At 54.1% G+C, this 15,946-nt stretch overlaps 1 protein-coding gene across 2 annotated transcripts in view; it reads right to left on the reverse strand.

Annotated features, from left to right (window-relative positions):
* Window positions 1-15,696, reverse strand: part of SLC6A6 (solute carrier family 6 member 6) — an 81,376-nt gene extending 65,680 nt beyond the window's left edge. The window contains exons 1-2 of one of the 2 annotated variants that reach the window (XM_060109270.1): window positions 15,461-15,696; window positions 3,171-3,208 (exon numbers count right to left, since the gene is read on the reverse strand). The gene's annotated coding sequence lies outside the window, so the exon portion shown is untranslated. Of the gene's footprint in view, window positions 1-3,170; window positions 3,209-15,413 lie in introns of both variants that reach the window. The other variant, XM_060109268.1, reaches the window with a different exon arrangement.
* Between the last annotated feature and the right edge of the window lie 250 nt (window positions 15,697-15,946).

The following is a 15,946-nucleotide window of genomic DNA, read 5'->3' on the forward strand; positions in this document are numbered from 1 at the left end:
CGGGAAGATCCCACATGCCGCGGAGCGACTAAGCCTGTGCGCCACAACTACTGAGCCCGTATGCCACAACTACTGAGCCCGCGAGCCACAACTACTGAGCCCGCGAGCCACAACTACTGAAGCCTGTGTGCCTAGAGCCCATGCTCTGCAACAAGAGAAGCCACCGCAATGAGAAGCCCACACACTGCAACAAAGAGTAGCCCCCGCTCACCACAATTAGAAAAAGCCCGCGCGCAGCAACGAAGACCCAATGCAGCCAAAAATAAATAAATAAAAGAAATAAATTTATAAAAAATAAATAAATAAAAGAAATGCTATTGGGTGCGGGGCACTGACTTTGTTAGGCCTCTTGCGCTCTTCTAAACCCCACTGTGATGACTGATCGTTACCCCTGATCCCATACTCACTTTCTGCTCCTCCCGGGGCTGTTATTGTTCCATTTCACAGGTGGGGAAGAGGAGGCTCCAAGAGGCTCTGACTGCCCTCTCAAGGTCGTACAGCTGGCCAGGGATGGAGTCGGGATTTGAACCTGGGCTGTCTGACTCTCCAGCTCCAAGGACTTTCTACTACCCGGGTTGCCCCCAGTTCAGGAATACTATTTTTGGCTGGTTCATTAATACCCCAGGCTCTGCTGAACACCCAACGGACATGCACACATCTGTCATCTCTTTGACCCTGCGGAGGCTCCTGAGTGATCACCATCCCCTTTCGCAGGTGGGAACTGAAGGCCGCACACCCAGCAGGGCTCAGACTTCAGAGAACGACAACTGTTCTCTAAAGACACCTCCCTCCAAATCCCACTGCCTGCCATGTCAGGCGGCAGTGAGCACTTTTGGCAAGACTAAACCAAAAGGGCTGCTTGGAGGAGGTGTCAGACAGGCCTCTCAGCCTCAGCGGCCTCTCTTGTAAAATGGGCTCCCACCAAGTATGACGGATCAGCAAGCCTCAGGGAGAGGAACTGAGGCCGGCCTCTGTTTATTGCCTCTAAAGGCCAAGCCCCTTGCACAAGATTCTCTTTATCTGGAAGCAGAACTCACATTCCAGCTTCACAGCGGCAGGCACCTGGCTTCCTGGCTGCCCTGGGCTACTCATTAACCAGTGAGAGGCCTCAGGAAGGGGCTGGACCAGAGTCTGCTCCAGACTGGGGGAGGGGGAGGGGAGGGCCATGCTGGATGGTGTGGGCACCAGGGTCAGATCAACCAGGTTCAAATCCTGTGTGACCTGGGGGTGAGGGGGCGGGCAGTTCACCACCTGTGAGCCTCAGTATCCCCATCTGTACAATGGGGACCACCATTGTACAGTGCTCACCTGACAGGGCTACTGTGAGGACTGCAGGCGACTAAGGTGCTAGCACTGCCCGAGACAGAGCAAGCGCTCAATAAATGGTGGAACCACAGCGCCCATCACAGGACAGGTGCAGGATAAAATCTGCTGCTATCATTAAACCCTCGGCAGCATCGTGGACGTTGTTAAAGAGTTCCGTAAATGTTCGCGATTATTCCTCTTGCTATTTATGACAGTGGTGACTCTGGAGGCTGATCCGGAGCGGGGCATCCCCTGACCACCAGGGATATGGCAGCCTGATTCTCCGCATCTGATGTCACAGCATGAAGAACAGGTCTTGGGTGGTGCCAGAGGCCGGTGGCTGCCGGTGACAGAGACCCAGGGCTGGGAGCTTGATGACTGGGGTGGAATCGGGTCCACCACCGGCAGCAAGAGGCCAAGGGCCTTCAGGCTTTTCTCCCAGTCCTGGCTTCCTAGGGGACCCCAATCAACCAAACCTGGCCCCGGAGCTGTGGGAGCTTGATCCCGAGAAGTTTCTGCCCAGAAAGCCAGGTTTTTCAAATTCCAGAGCAGGGTGTACTAATGGGTCGTGCAATCAAATTAGGAGGTCAGGGCTATCGTTTTTATAAAAGAGAACAGAACAGAACAGAGCCCTGCAGACTGTGAGGCTACGAGTTTCATTTTGTGAAACTTTCGTTTCAGTTTCACGTGTGTGTTAAGTACACGCGGCATCCTGCTGTAAAGTATACTTCTTACTGAATGTCACGAGTCAAAGACTTCTTTGAAAGCCCCTATAGTGAGAATGTTTAAATCAAGGTGTAGAAGGCAGCTGCAGAAAAGTGACTGCGTCAGGTTCCTGCCCCATTAAACCCCTTTTAAAAACGCTACTGTGATCCTGAACTGGGGTGGAGGCGCGGGAGGTTCTATAAATACTAGACAATCAGCAAAACGTCATGAAGTTCTTAGGTTAGATAACAGAACTGTGTCAATGTTAAATGTTCCAGGGCTGATCATTGTGTACTTATATAAGAGAATGAATGGCCTCGCTCTTACAAAATGCATGCTGAAGGATTAGAGGTAAAGGGGCATCATGCCTGAAACTCCCCAGTGATTCAGGATATCAATGTGACTGTTTTTATAGCATATATTAAAGCGAGGAAGCAAAGGAGGCAAATGTTAACAATGGGAAAATCTAAGTGAAGGACTTAGAGGAGTTCATTGTAACATTCGTGCAACTTTCTTGAAGGTATTCAATTTTTAAAAAATAAAACCTTCAATAAAGAGATAGTTGGGGGCTTCCCTGGTGGCGCAGTGGTTGAGAGTCCGTCTGCCAATGCGGGGCACGCGGGTTCGTGCCCCAGTCTGGGAGGATCCCACATGCCGCGGAGCGGCTGGGCCGTGAGCCATGGCCGCTGAGCCTGCGCATCCGGAGCCTGTGCTCCGCAATGGGAGAGGCCACAACAGTGAGAGGCCCACGTAGCGCAAAAAAAAAAAAAAAAAAAAGAGAGATAGTTGGGACAGCAGCCCGATTCCTAGAGCATCCTGTCTGCTGGGAGCCAAGCAGCTCACCCTTTCACACGCTTCTGACCCCGAACCTTAGAATCAACTCCACGAAGGCCCCCTCACCGCCTGGTGCAGAGCCAGGCTGGGGTCCAGGCCAGGACTCCGAAATCAGTGCTCAGCCCATTTGTAGGGCTACCTCCCTGCCACCGATGTGCACAGGTGGCCAAGCTGGGCCGTGGACCCACCACCCAGAGGTGACCTGTGGACAAGGTCCTGGGGCCTCGGGGGTTCTGTCTCTTCCTCTGAGATCCTGAGCGCCCACCTGGGGTCATTGCCACCCGTGGCGAGACACCGAGACCATGGGGAGGTCAAATGCCACTTACGTTTTGGAGGCTCCTCACAAAGCGCTGTCGCTCTGGACCTATTGCAAGGAAAGAAGGCGGAGAAGGAAAGAAGAGATCTGGTCAGGGTGTGATGTACTCAGGACCCAGACTCTATTCCGTGTGACCACCCAGCACACACAACTGGGAGGGGCCCCGTCCACACCCAGTGGGGCCGGGGTGGGGGAAAGCCAGGTGTCCGGGTGCTCCTGCACACACTCGCACATGCATGCACACACACACACACCACGTGTTCACACACAGGCACGTGCTCACACACCCCTTGCCCGGGTGCAGCATCCCTGAAATTGTCAGTGGCAAGAACCAGAGCTGGGAGGGGTGGCTGGCTGAGAACAGGCAAGCAGCTCCCCAGCCCTAACCCAAAAGTCTGCGCTCCCCCAAGCCCCCCACGAGCTCAGCCACTTGCCCAGGTTTGTGAGTGACCGTCCCCTGTGAGCACAGGGATGCGCCGAAGCCAGATGGAGAACCCGATACTCATCACCTGGTTAGAGGCTGAGCATCACCGTGCCAAGAAACTCTGTTGAACTGTGCTGAGTCAAGTAGTCCCCAAGTGTGACTGACCCCTGAAGCTTTTTTTTTTTTTTTTTTTAAATAGACCACCTCTGTTCTTCTGGACTCGGTTGGGAAACAATGCAAGTGGGGGCAGATCACCTCTGCCTCATTCCACCGGCAGAGCTGTTCTGGAAGGCTCTCCTGGTTTCCTGGAATAAAAAATGCAGAAAACCAGGAAATGCTTCCTTATAGGAAGATCTTACACTTCAATGAACAGTTAAACAGATTAGCAGGCAAGGGGGTGGTGGTGGAAGAGCAGAGAGGCCTCCAGGGCTGCTCACTTCTTTCCTCTTTGTACCTGCAGCCCTGCCCTTGGAGCCTCTTCCCCAGACTCAGAACTGGGTTCCAGCAGTCTACAGAGCCCCCTGTCCCCCAAATTAGACAACCTCATTGCCGTGTTTGGGCTTCCACGTTCACCAGGCTCAAGTGGGCACCCACTGTGTCTGAGGCACTGCGTGTAGGAAGGCTGAGTCAATTATTTATTGAGCATCTACTATATGCTAGGCACTGGAACCCGGCAGTGAACAAGACAGCTGAGGCTGCTGCTCTCCTGGAGCCTGGAATCACACAGGAGGGGCTGACACGGATGCCATCGAGGCTTCGTTCTCTGGGTGGACGCACGGCTCTGTGAAGTCTGGGTGGATTAGTAATGTCTGCAGCAGGTGTGGGTGGTGGAAGTGGCAATGTTTTCCTGGTTATCCAGGACCATACCAAGGGAAGAGGGACAAAGGGGAAATGAAGGTAGCATGTTCAATGCACAATTACAGGCACAACGTTAAAGGAACCCGAGGAATGAGAGTATAATGTTACCTGAGGTGAGACGTTAGCAGTTGCATGAGTCCAGCTCAGAGGAGAAGAGAAATGGCACCAAGTCCCTGTATCTCCAGCTACTGTGCTGGCAGCTGGATCCTTTTTTCTGGGGACAGCCTGCATCTATTCCCCCTGGAGACGCCCACATGCCACTCTCAGCCCATGGGGTTCTGGGTGGGGCTGAGCCCACCTCCTATTTCCAGGGTTGGGTGTATGAGCCAGGCTGAGCCAATCAGAGGGCTGTCATGAGTGGCTCCAGGACAGGCACATGACCAAGACTGGACACTGAGAGTGACAACAGGGACTTGTGCTGAAAATATTGGGAAAAAAGAAAGCTCTTTCTAGGCTGGGATGGCTTTGCTGGGGGTGCGGGTGGGCAACACCCTGTGCAGCTGGGGGCACCCCAAGGAGAATGGGGCCAACAGAGGAGGGACATGGAGCCAGAAAGGGAGAGGAAGAAACTGAGCTCCAGTGACATCTCTCAGCATCTGGATCCAGCCATACCTGAAGTACGACTCTGGGCTTTTCTGTTAAATGAGTCAGTAAATGTTTGAACTGATTATCGCCACTTGCAATCCTAAGAACCCAGACCCAAATCTGCCTTGAATTTGCGGTGTAAGTTTATGCATGTCTCTTTATCTCTCTGACACTCAGGCCATCAGAAAAGGGAGGCACAGATGAAATGACATCTGCGGTCCTCCTGCAGCCCTGGCACTCTAGCCAACTGCAAAGGTTAGGATTGATTTTCCCCTACCCCTGGGCATTTGGCTGGAGATGGAGAAATCAGCCCTTCTCAAAGTTAAGCCTGGAGGGTTTGTTAAAACACAGAGGACTGGGTACTACCCCAGGGTCTGAGTCAGCAGGGCTGGGGTAGGGACCGAGATACTGCATTCTCACAAACTCCCAGTGATGCTGAGACTGCTCGTCCAGTGACCACATTTTGAGGACCCAGACTCTAAATCTATTCTATTCTTCCCAGTTGCTTGGGGCAGGTGTCTAGTGTAAAAATGAAGGCCCAGACAGGCAGACCACAGCCCCTCAGTCCCCATAGCAGACCGCCAATTAAGGGAAAGTGCCCATGTGATTGCAAGGATGAGCCAGCCTTTAAACAACTAAAGCACCAGGTACCAGCTTCCGCCTGTCCCACTGCTGACCCTTCCAGCCAGCCCTGCATCCTGGGAGTTATCTAAATAATGGGGAGCCAATAAGTGTGACTTGGTGCCTCTGGGCTCCAGGCAGGCCCCACACCGGTCGTACAGGAGCTGTGAGCATCCCCCAGCTGCTCCCCCAACCAGGCCGTATGCCAGCACCAAATCCCGCAGCAGGCCTGGTCCTGACACACTGCCTTGGGCCACCCTGCTGTCAGCGCGGCCTGGCTGGCCCCTGGCTCTCCTTGATTTACATCCGACTTGGCTGCCTTGAAAAGCCTCCTGTGGCTTTTGGACCACGGACACCATTCAGCAGAAAAGGGCTTCCCCACCAGCAGCCTTTCCAAGGTGGCACCGGCCCAGAGAGCTTGGCCTGGCTCAGCCGCCTCCCAGCTGTGTGACCTCAGGCAAGTTACCTGCTCTCTCTGGGGCCTCAGCTTTTCACATGCAAAATGGGAAGATGGTACCTTTTGTGATGGTTAGGAAGATGATGCTTATAAGGCACAGGGCCTGGCTTACAAAGTGTGGCAAAAGCTATGATGAACCTCCTTTACTCAAAGTGTGCCCTACCCGCACAGACCAGCAACATGGCAGCACCTGAGAGCTGGTTAGAAATGCAGAATCTCAGCCCCACCTTAGCCCTCCTGCCAGGCAAGGGGCATTTTAACAAGATCGCGAGTGAGGCCTACATCTTCCAAGTCTGAGGAGTGCTAGCGTACGTGATAATTATTACTGTCGCTCTTGCAACATCCCAGGACAGACCCAAGATGCACCCACAACCCCTAGGCCTGGGGGAATGGCAGGCAGGGGTCAAAGGTAATGAAATGTTGAGAGAGGGAAGAAAAATTCTCCAGCTTCCCCAGCCTCCCAACTAACGACAAGCCCCTTGTCGTTAACGACACAGGGCTTAGCGAGTAGGTGCGGACCATGGGGCTTAACTCACGGCTCAGTCAAGGCAACAAAATACACTGAAAAAATTACAGATCTCAGATGTGCGGGTTTTGGCAGAGACCCGGCTCAGTCAAGGCAACAAAATACACTGAAAAAATTACAGATCTCAGATGTGCGGGTTTTGGCAGAGACCCGGCTGCCTGGTCTGCTCTCCAGAAGGCTGAACGCTTTACATTCAAGGAGGCAAATCACCCTCTCTGCCTGCAGCACCACCCGGAACTCCCAGCAGAGGTTGGCAGAGGGGGCTGCCCTGGGAGGTGCGTGCTGCAGCCAGGCCACCCCCCCAGCCACCCACAGAGCAGTGCGCAGGTAGGGGTGGCTGGATTTCTCCTGCTCCAGCCCTGAAATGCCCCTTGAAAGCACTACGGGTCCCCTGAAAGGGGTAGGAATCCCTCTTCCCTACGCTGCACCATCAGTCCTGCTGAAGGAACACCGCAGGAAGGCTCCCACCTGCCCAGGATCCACCGGCAGCATGTCCCTGCCTCAAGGCAGCTGGGTCCCAACCAACGGAGGGCCGTTCAGAGAAACCAAATGGCCAGAGGCAGATGCAGAAAAACAAACAAACAAACAAACAAAAAAACCCACATTGAAAAAATACTGGCTCGATTTTGTAAAACTCTGAGTGGACAACACAAACCATACAGGAGGCCTGGAGCTGCCTGTGGGGGACGATTTTGCAGCGACTAGTACTGTTTTCTCAGGCCTGGGATGCAATCCTTTGCAAACAGCCCACACCTTGCATTGGTGAGAAGTGGAAGCAGAAACAGATTCTGCTCAGTCCCGGCGACAGAGGCTGGCAGGTTGGGTCTTTTTTTTTTTTTTTTTTAAAGGTCTATTCTGATCTATACTCTTCTACCAATGATGGAATAAAACCCCACTTTCTGGGACTTCCCTGGTGGCGCAGTGGTTAAGACTCCACGCTCCCAATGCAGGGGAAACGGGTTCCATCCCTGGTCCGGGAACTAGATCCTACGTGCATGCCACAACTAAGAGTTCACCTGTTGCAGCTAAGGAGCCTACGTGCCACAACTAAGGAGCCTGCCTGCCGCAACTCAGACCCAGCACAACCAAATAAATAAATAAATAAATAAATATTTTTAAAAGAAACCCCACTTTCTTCTCCAAGGAAGTGTTTTCCACTAAAATCCTGTTGCTACAGCTCTGCTCAGAGCATCTCTGAACTCCAGTCCCCAAATCGGGTGCCCCCTTTCAGAGCGAGGGCTAAAACATACTGAAAACCAATGGGACTACAATCAAATCCCACAGGACCATCACCCATGTAGTGACATGTGCTCCCCAACAGAGAGAAGCAAGGGTCTTTCCCCCCTTCACTCAGCAGGTATTTCCCTCAAACATGAAGCTTCCTTACAGGTTAGGACAGAGCAGGGAAAGGACTTGCCTAGGTCACACAGCAAGTCAGTGGCCAAGGGCATCCAAACCCTGGTGTCACAGTGCTCCTGTAACAATTCACTTAACTCTTGTGGTCAGCTCCCTGAGGGCATGAGTTGGTCCATCCTGTTCACAGCCACATCCCCAGGGCCTACGACAGGGTCTAGAACACACATTTGTTGGAAGGATGGATAGTGATGGGTGGATATAATTTCCAAGCTTGGACCCACTCAGATATTCAAATCATAGGCTCTCATTTCAGGACAGAGGGAATCAGACGGCCTCTATTTCTGTGCTGGGCACCTACTGTGCACCAGGCCCCGTGCTGGCTGGCTGCTGAGGCATCTGTCACTCCCCTGATGTGCCTCTGGTCAGGTGGCTGGAAAAAAGGTAAGACCACACAGGTCTGGGTTCCAGCCAGAGAAAAGGTCCACAGGGCTCAGAGCAGGGCGAGGTTAAGTCCACTTTGACTCAGAGGATCTTTGCTGGGTGCTTACGATGTGTCATGTACCATTAAGGGGTTCCAGGAAGCCTTCCTGAAGCAGGTGGCCTCAAGCTGGCCCTCGAAGAGTGGGAATTAGGAGGGAAGGGAGGAAGAGCCTTTCGGGCTGAGGTCTGGGCAGGGCTGAGAGCCTGAGGCTCGGACTAAGCAGAAACCAGCCAGATCACAGGGAACAGAGAGAAGTGGTGGCAGATGACAATAAACATTGGCCAGGAGCCAGATCATGAAGGGCGCTGAATGCCAGGCTAAGGAGTTTGGACTTGATTTCACAAAGCACTAGGAAGCCACAGAAGGCTTGGGAGCAGGAGAGTGACATGCTGAGAGCTGGCCCCCGATGCTATAGAGCCCAGGAGGCGTGGAGGTTGGTGAGGAGGTTGTTGTCTTGAGCTGTGGTGGCATCCACCCAGAGAGGAGACACCAGGTGCCATCTGGTGATAGAATGAATGTTCTTAAAACCATGGCCTGAGTCCACCGTCAGGACTGAGCAGCCCTCTGTCTCCAGGTGCCAAATGGCCATGGGGCAAAAGGGCAGAGCCTTCAGGACCGCCCCCTTCTGAAGCCCCTCCCCCGGGAAGCATGACTCTGCTGAAACCCAAGGCCAACCACACCCCTCCACCACCACCAGGTGACGGCAACCTGGCTGGCAACCTGGCTGCGTTAAGAACTTTCTGCAGGAAAGCGGATGGTAGAATTCCTTCATCGTGTGCAAAGGAGAGCGGTGGGAAGGAAAAAACTCTCAGAATGTCCACCCTAGGGACCCCACAGAGATGTGGTCCCAGCCTCCGCTCAGTGGAGGAGGGCGGGGGCAAAGCTGAGGGCCGGTGTCTGTCCACTGAGGACCCAAGGTGAGCGGAACCAGAAGGCAGCTGCCCCGCCCTCCAGGAGGGACACTGGCCAGCCCTCTCACAACTGCCTCCATTCCGTCCCACACAGTGGCCAGAGCTGCCCACCAGAGCCAGGCTCCCCGCTCCTCCCTGAGCAGGCGGTCCCGCTGCCCAGGAAGCCCTGTTCCAGATGCTGAAGGTGTCTCCTGCACAGCCAAGCCCAAGGAATCGTTCGGATCTGTATGGCTTGGCCCTTCCATCCCCCTTCCCACTGCTGTGACACAATCAGGACGGGAGAGCTGTGAAGAGAGTCATCGAAAGTGCGAGACTGAAGTAAAAACACTGTCCGTAACTTCATCAGCACTGAACGGCAGGTGGGCCGGGGCGGGGAGGGGGAGAACCTTAAGTCTGTGAATAATGGCCCTCTTGTTGATCTAGGCCTCATTCAGACCTCAGTCTCCTCATCCATTAAGTGGGTGGGCAGGGGGGCTTAACTCCATGACCCCAAAGTCCCCACACTCCCAGCCAGTGGACTGCGCACCCTCCCTGACACCTTCCCTGGGTTCCCTGCCCTTGGCATAATCCTCTGGGATTGTTCATTAACCTCTTCCTGATACAGATCTTCTCCCCTCTTGTGAGACTGTGAGCTACTTGAGCCCAGGGGCTGTTCTGTTTATCCCTCCCTCTGGCTTTGGCCCTATGCCAGACACCTTGTAGGTGCTCAGTGAAAACCACGTGCAGTGGAACGAGGATGGGCAGTGGTTCCGGTTCTCCCTCCCAGGTCCCAGCTGTGTGAGGGGCGGTAAGTCACTTTTCTGAGACTGGATGAACTCTTCCAGAAGATGGAGGTAAGGACCCCCAAGTCAGGCACAGGGCTTAAATGCAGGAAGGGAGATGGGACCTAGTGGTGCTGAAAAAGTATTGGTTCCTTCCCATCTCAGAATACTGAGCTGCCTTGGGCTGCTTCTCTGCCCACCTTCAGAGTAAGCTCAAAGCCATTGGGTGGAAGCGTTTCATTCACTAAGGTGGCAGTACTCGGGGTGATTAAGACAAGCCAGACTCAGTCAGTGATTCCCACATGCAGACAAGCTGTTCAGAATGGCCTGGAGATCTGTATGTTCTGACAAGTGACCGTTCCACAATGGTCTGTTGTTTGAATAGTGTTGTGGCAGAACCAAGAACCGTATGATGTCATTTTCGTTAACAACAAAACAGAACTACAGCTAGCTTGCTCAACAGATGATCCCAAATAACCCTGGGTCAAAGAGGAAATCAAAACTGAAATGAAAACTGATCTAAAAAGAATAAAAAGGAATATAAGTCCATCTAGATATCTGAGGGGTACAGTCAAAGCTGTATGCAGAGGAATATGTATAATCTTAAAGGCTTTTATTGTTATTATAGGAAGATAGAGATGATGGACAGATGACTGAAGACTAGATTGCACTTTTTAAAAAAATGATCTTTAAGAATCACCTTTTGTTCGTACAGTGCTGTATTGCTTGAGATCTATTGTTTTCGTAATTAAAAGAGACTCTTTTGGCAGTTTCTCATAAAGTTAACAAATATCTACCCTACGCCCCAGCAGTTCCACTCCTAGAGAAATGAAAATATATGCCCACAAAGAGACTTGTACACGAAGGCTCATAGAAGCTTCATTCATAATCACCCCAAACTGGAAATAAGCCAAATGTCCATGCACAGGAGAGTGGATAAACGCAGTGTGAGGCATCCATATGATGGTTTACTCCTCAGCAATAAAAGGACTGAACTACTGATATACTCAACAGCATGAATGTATATTAAAATCATCAAGCAGAAAGAAGCCAGACACAAAAGAGTATATACCATACAAATCCATCCAGTTCTAGGCTTGGTAAAACTAATGGTGATAGAAATCAGAAACTGGTTGCCTCTGGGAGCGGAAGGGCACACAAGTCAACTTTCCAGGGGAGCTGGAAATTTTCTATATCTTGATCTGGATGGTGGTTACACGGGTGTATCAAGACTCAACAAACTGTAACAGAATCTTTGCATTTCACTGAATGCAAATTATATCTCAATTTTCATATTCATATTTCTAACAGTCACAGTTGAAAACTTTTAAACATACAGATTCCTAGGCTCCACCCCCTGGGGATTCAGATTCCATATGTCCAGGCCTGGGAACCTGAATTTGTACAAAGTCACTCAGGTAATTCTGATGCCTGACTAGAGTTAAGGCGACCTGCCCCTCCCCCCACACCCCCTCCCCCTTTGATTGTTTTGGGTGATTTGTTGTTTCTATGTTGGTTTTTAGAAACAGAAGAGCAATTTCCATTCTCTCTGCCTTCTCCCCACCACCCCTAATCCCTGCCCCTCAGCTTAGGTTTCCAAAAGGAAACTCTGAGCAGGTGAGGCGGGCAGGGAAACCCCAAAAGAAGCCTTGTCCAGGACAGACGTAATCCACCCAAGGCGCCAGGGCTGTGTGCTCCGGGGAGGTCAGAGGCACAGTTAATGGCCTGTGTACTTGTTAGACAGCATGTCCAGGCCTTCACCCCATGTTTACAAAAAGAGCTCAGGGCAAGATTCGCTGGCATGGAAAATGCTTTGTGCCCTGACTAGCAGTGGCCCGGCCACCTTCAGTCCTGGACCTCAGCCTAATTCCTCACTCACAATGAGGGTCTCCCGGGTTTCACTGGCTTCGACACTGCTGTCCCCAAACCCAGCCTGATGCTATTTCTATCTCTGCTGCCTTCAGAATAAAGCCTAACCCAAGGCCCGCCACACCTGGCTCTTATTCCTCTCTCCCGCTGGGTCCCTGTGAGGCTTGTTCTACAAACACGCTTGGCTATCTCATGCCCTGTCCCTTTACACCTATTATGCCCCCTTCCCGGAATGCCAGCCCACCCTGTGCCTCTGCCCACAGAAGCTGCCAGCTCCAGCATCACCTCCTCTAAGAAGCTGAAATGCCTCCTGCCTGTGACCCTACCATCTAGGCACGCTCAGCACGGGCACCCACGCGCAGCACGGTCACAGCGGCTGCTGCGCTGCCCATCTCCCTCTGGGCTATGAGATCCTCGAAAGCCAATATTCTACCCCAAATCCAGTGCCTGGCCAGAACTGACAGCAGCAAAGAAACAAGGCGTGTTATAAAAGAGCTCCCATTCACACTTGAAGGCCACCCTGGGCATTTCCACACCCAGGGCTCCTCCCCAGAACCCGTAAATTCAAGCAAACACTTTGGCCAAGATAAGTCAGCCAACATGGAGATTGGAGACGGGGATTGCAACACGGGATTGCATTCTTCGGAGATGCAGCCCTGAAGAATCCGACCCTCACTTATGACCTTCGCCAGAAGTTGGGGGGCGGGGGTCAGCCCACACCTGGCGGGTGGCCCTGGGGTTCCAAGGCCAGCCCGAATTCCCACCCAGACCCCTTCCAGCTGTGACCAGGCTGCATCCCAGGTGTTCCTTGTCATTTATTTTTCACCTCTTTCCTATACACAGGAATGTGTTGAATGACTCACAAGTGTCTTATCATTTCGGGACCTTTGGAAAGACTTCCAGATAAAGTCTCACAGGCTCCCAAATCCTTTGACAAGCCGATAGGCTGATCGGTGATAGAAAACACCACCCCCAGAGCCCACACTGCCTCGTGGGGGGCTGACACTTGAGTAGGAAGGGTGGCAGGGCTCCCTGAGAGGCACAGAGAAGGGAGAATGAGTAACCAGGGCTGGAATCCAGGTGCCAGTGGGGCCCATGCCCTCACCCTCCAACCCTGAAGACCCGGAGCCTTTGTCCCTTGTTCTCCCAAGCTTCTGGTCCAATTTCAACTCCCCGGGACATCAGTGATTAAAGCCCCACAGAGCCCAAACTCGCGGCTGGCCCAGGGAAGGCCTTTGAAGCCCAATCCTGCTGCTGTCCAAACAAGGCAAAGTCCTCTGGGCGGCTCTCAGTTTGCCCATCTGTAAAAGGGGCACTACCCGCTCGCTAGGGCCTCCCAACTCCACAAAGCAGATGGGACCGGATCTCCGCAGGATGAGATGGGAGGGAAAGGGCAGGAGAGGTGACTGTGGCTGCGCCACAGGTCGGTACAAGGACATCCCCGAAGCACAAGAGCTTGAGAGCGAGCCTTGGCCCTTGCCACATACCACAGTGACCTAGGACCTCGTGACACCCTCTAATCGGCAGCTCCGAAGCCGAGCCCGGCTTTACAGCTTACCACAGGCTTATTCTGCCTCATCTCCCTCAATCCCCTCAAGGACGCAGTGAGGCCGGCTTTGGCGTCCTTGCTGCCCAGACAGCGACGCTGAGGTTCAAAGCGGCTGAGGGAATCACCCAAGGTCGCCTGCTGACTAAGACAGAGGCACAGTACTTGGACTCAGCTCCCTGGGGAAGAGCTCCTGCCTTTCATTCTCAGCTTACCCCATAACCACTTTACTCCACCCATTTTACAGATGAGGAAACAGAGGACAAAAAAAGTTTGCCCAAGGTCAACAGGGGGCTGAGCCAGGCCCAAGACCTCTAGCCAGTCCCCCACTCCTACGCTATGGTGGGTTCTCAGCCACTGCCCTCGGGCCCCCTCCAAACGCCCCCAAAACCATCCTGATGAAATTCCTCCCCCCACTCCGCCCCCACACCACACCTCCCTTGTGCCCACCCCACACTCCCCGGATGACTCCCTGGTCGAGAGGGAGGCAGGCGGTTGCTAAGCGCTCACCCGCTCTTTCTCATAAAAATAAACTCCTTCTGGCTGGGAGACTCTGGATGAGATCCCCTCCTTTCCAGCCAAGAAAAAATTAAAAAGAAATTTTAAAAAGATCTCCCCCATGACATTTATTTGAACATCAGCGGTGCCAAAGCATGGGCCAATTCACCCAAGTCCAAATGGAGCCACGTGCCTCTTAACCTCAGCCCCAAGACCCTCTGTTCAAGTGTCCGGGCGGTTACTGAGCTGATTTATTTCTCCAGGCAGGAAATGGGGGTCCAGGCTGCCTCCCAAGCTTTTGGGGCTGGTCTTGGGGGAGGCCAGGATCTGGCAGAGGCTGGGCAGTGACCAAAATAGCCAGGCCGGTGGCCCTGCCCAGCACACACCTCCCTCTGAGTGCCAGGGAGGGTAGCCCAGAGGTCCCCCTTCGGTCCAGGACGAAACCTCAGCGGTTGGAGGATGAAATCCCTGAGATCCTCTCTCTGGCTTTCCTAGTGGGAGGGGGCCCAGAACCTCCAGCTCAAAAGAGGAACCCCCAGAAGGAAGGGAAAGGTCTAGAGATGGATGTGTCCTGCTCTCCCTGCCCACTGTCCACTTGGCTCCCAGCTGTCCCTCGGGGCCTGGATCCTGCCACTGAAGGCTGCTGGACGTTGGCACTGCCACCTGCACGCTGCACACAGGCGGCACCCTTGGAGCCATGCCGCCCTATCACCTCTACCCACTCAGCGCCTGCTCTGGAGAACCATCTCTGGCTGTGTGGCCCTCTAGTCACCGGGGACACTCCCTCGGGTACAGTCGAAGGCACATGAGTGTCCGAAACCAGGGATCCAGAGACAGAGCCACACTCTGGGACACACACGTGCGCAGCCAGGCACTCGGAGATACAGTCACACACACACAGGTTCACACAGACACACTCCAGGACACACAAGAGCAAACATCTGAAGACACAGCCACACAGGTATCACACACTAGAACACACACATGCACAGCCCAGGTCACAGAACAGCAGGCACACATTGGGACACTCAAGTGCATGCTGCTGGGAACATGGAGAAACAGCCACCCTCAGAAACACACAGACACACACGGAGATACATGCAGACCCCCAGTGAGATCGAGACACCAAAAGAGACACACACAAACACACACACCTAGCTCCTGCACGAGAAGCCCGAGCCCCTTCGCCCGGGAAACAATAACAGCCCCGCAGCGGGACTGAGAGGGCGACCCTCCGTCCCCCGCTGGGTGGTGAAAGGGGCGCCGGAACGGGGTCCCTGGGCGGGGAGGAGGTCGTGGCTAGCTGGGGCGCGGGAATGGGGAGGGGGCTCCGCGCGCCCGGCTCCCTCTCCCTCGGTACCTGGGGCGGCCGCGGCGCTGCACTCGGCTGCAGTCGGTTCCGCTCACCGAGGGCTGCCAGCCGGCTCGATCTCTGGCCCGCGGGGTCCGCGCTCGGCGCTCCCTCTAGTCTGGGCTCGGCCTCAGAGCTCGCGGTCCTCGGGACTCGGCGCCGGCCAGCGAGCGGTGCTGCAGCCAGGACCCGAAGCTCGGCGCTGGCGGCGGCGCGGAGGAAGCGGTAATTTATAAGCGGCTTCTTCCTGACCTCGCGTGTCTGTTGTCTGAGCAGGCAGCTCTCAGCATCACCCATCCTGCTGGGTGGAAAAATACCAGCTTGGCCGGGGCGGGGGCGGGGCCGAGGCGGGGCCGGGGCGCCAGCCCCGCCCCACACACGGACACACACATACACACACACACGCACGCACGCACACACACCGCACACGCACGCGCGCTCGGGCTCGGACACAAAGAGCCCGGGCTCGCCGAGCGCGCGTGCACACACCCTCCTACGGCGGGCGAGCACTCGGTCCCCTGCCTCCCCCTTAGCGCGTTCTT

Source organism: Mesoplodon densirostris, chromosome 10 (genome assembly GCF_025265405.1).
Source record: "Mesoplodon densirostris isolate mMesDen1 chromosome 10, mMesDen1 primary haplotype, whole genome shotgun sequence".
Taxonomy (NCBI): domain Eukaryota; kingdom Metazoa; phylum Chordata; class Mammalia; order Artiodactyla; family Ziphiidae; genus Mesoplodon; species Mesoplodon densirostris.